The sequence below is a fragment of the Myotis davidii genome, unplaced genomic scaffold (assembly GCF_000327345.1).
Source record: "Myotis davidii unplaced genomic scaffold, ASM32734v1 scaffold480, whole genome shotgun sequence".
NCBI lineage: Eukaryota > Metazoa > Chordata > Mammalia > Chiroptera > Vespertilionidae > Myotis > Myotis davidii.
In genome coordinates this window covers 391,710-393,836 of record NW_006292360.1, presented here as the reverse complement: position 1 = coordinate 393,836, position 2,127 = coordinate 391,710, and positions in this window count along the sequence as shown.

Genomic DNA, 2,127 nt, shown 5'->3' with positions numbered 1-2,127 from the left:
GAGAGGGGAGGGGGGGATGCTGTGGGGGCCGCCATCAACCTGGGTGCCTGCCCGGAGGCGCCGTGGGAGAGCCTCGAGTGGGAGTGCTCACAGGGCACGGCAGGGGCTCCGCAGGGGCTGGGAGCCAGGGTCGCGGGTCTCCTTCAGTTTTGCTGTGTTTTTCTGTTTGGTTAATTAGTTTTGGTCTGACCAATTCTCTCTCTTTTAAAATATATGCATATTTTTAGAGAGAAACATTGATCAGCTGCCTCCTGCACACCCCCCACTGGGGATGTGCCCGCAACCAAGGTACATGCCTTTGACCAGAATCAAACCCGGGACCCTTCAGTCCGCAGGCCGACGCTCTAACGAGGGCCCGTGCTCTCGGATGGAGGTGCTGAGAGGTGGGGGGTGGCAGGGGCAGGAGGGCAGGGCCGCATTCGGCTCTGAGGGGGTAACTCTCCACACCCTTGGGTGCAATTTAAATTTTTATTTATGTGAAATAATAATCCCTCTGATCACAGTCTCATAAAATGGAAGCATAGCAATGAAAAGCCAAGCCCCTCTTGGATCCACGCCCCTTTAATCTGCCCCCGCCCCGTGTGTTTGGTGTGTATTTCGCCAGCCTTTTCCTGTGTGTTACTTACACACAGGCACGTGCCTATGTAATCACACGGTCTGCGTTTTGTGCCTGTGTGTGTGTGTTTTAAATGTTTTTATTGATTTTTAGAGAGAGACGGAGGGAGAGGGATGGAGAGATGGAAACATTGATGAGAAACTTCAATGGGCTGCCTCCTGCTCACCCCCTGCTGGGCATCGAGCCCCCAACCCGGGCATGTGTCCTGCCTGGAAATCGAACCTTGACCTCCTGGTTCACATGTTGATGCTCAACCACGGAGCCACGCTGGCCAGGACTGCGTGTGTTTTTAAACTCAAACGGTGTCACTCTAAATGCATTGTCCTATAAATTGCTTTTCCCTTAAGCCAGCGGTTCTCAACCTGTGGGTCGCGACCCCTTTGGGGGTCGCCTAAGACCATCAGAAAACACATACATAATTACATATTGTTTTTGTGATTAATCACTATGCTTTAATTATGTTTAATTTGTAACAATGAAAATACATCCCGCATATCAGATATTTACGATTCATAACAGTAGCAAAATTACAGTTATGAAGTAGCAATGAAAATAATTTTATGGTTGGGGGTCACCACAACATGAGGAGCTGTATTAAAGGGTTGCGGCATTGGGAAGGTTGAGAACCACTGCCTTAAGCAAACTAAATCTTGGCGATCTTGCCCCGTCAGGATGTAGACTGTACCTTATGACCTGCAGGCGGCCCAGACAGGCCCATTTTACAGATGAGGAAGTTGAGGCTCAGAGAGGTCATGCGACTCACCCTGGGTTCCTGTCGCCATGTGAGGGCCAGGGTCTGGTGGGAACCGAGGGCAGGCCTGACTGGGGAGTGTGGGGTACCACGGAGAAGCGGCCAGTGAAGGGGACCCAGGCCAGAGTCCAGATGCCGAGGGAGTAAGTCGGGGTCTCTGGGATCTCGGTGATTCGCTGTAATTTGGGTGTCGTACCGAGGGCTCCGGCCAGACGCTGAGGAATCACACAGGAACTGTCCAGCCACACGCTGTCCCTCCGCCAGGCCCCACTCCCCTGGGTGGCCCGGCTGGGAGCTGACCGAGTGGACCCCGCCTTCCAGGACAGGGTCCGAGCCCCCTTTCATGCCAGGTGGGCCCAGGGCAGGGCCCGGTCCTGCGGCTGCACCCCCCGTGGGAGAGTGTCAGTTCTCACGGTGACGCCCGCTCCGGTGGCCTCTGTTGGGCACCGTCCCCAGGACTGGCTCAGGGCGAGGCCATGCCGTCAAGGCCAGGCCACCGGGCGGGCGAGGGGTGCGGCCTGCTGTGCACCCAGAGGCCCTCATTGGGCAGCTGCCGGAGGAGGAAGCGCGGGAAGTGGCCTCCAGCTCCTCACTCGTTTCCTCCTGACTCACAGCGCCCGGAAGTCACCAAGTCACCCCAGCTCAGGACACCTGCCCCTCGCGGGCCTTGCCCCTTTACCCCGATGGGCAGGGCTTGGCGGAGAGGCCGGGGGTGGGGCAGAGGGTGCAGCGGGCGAGTGCTCCTGGTGCCAGTGCCCAC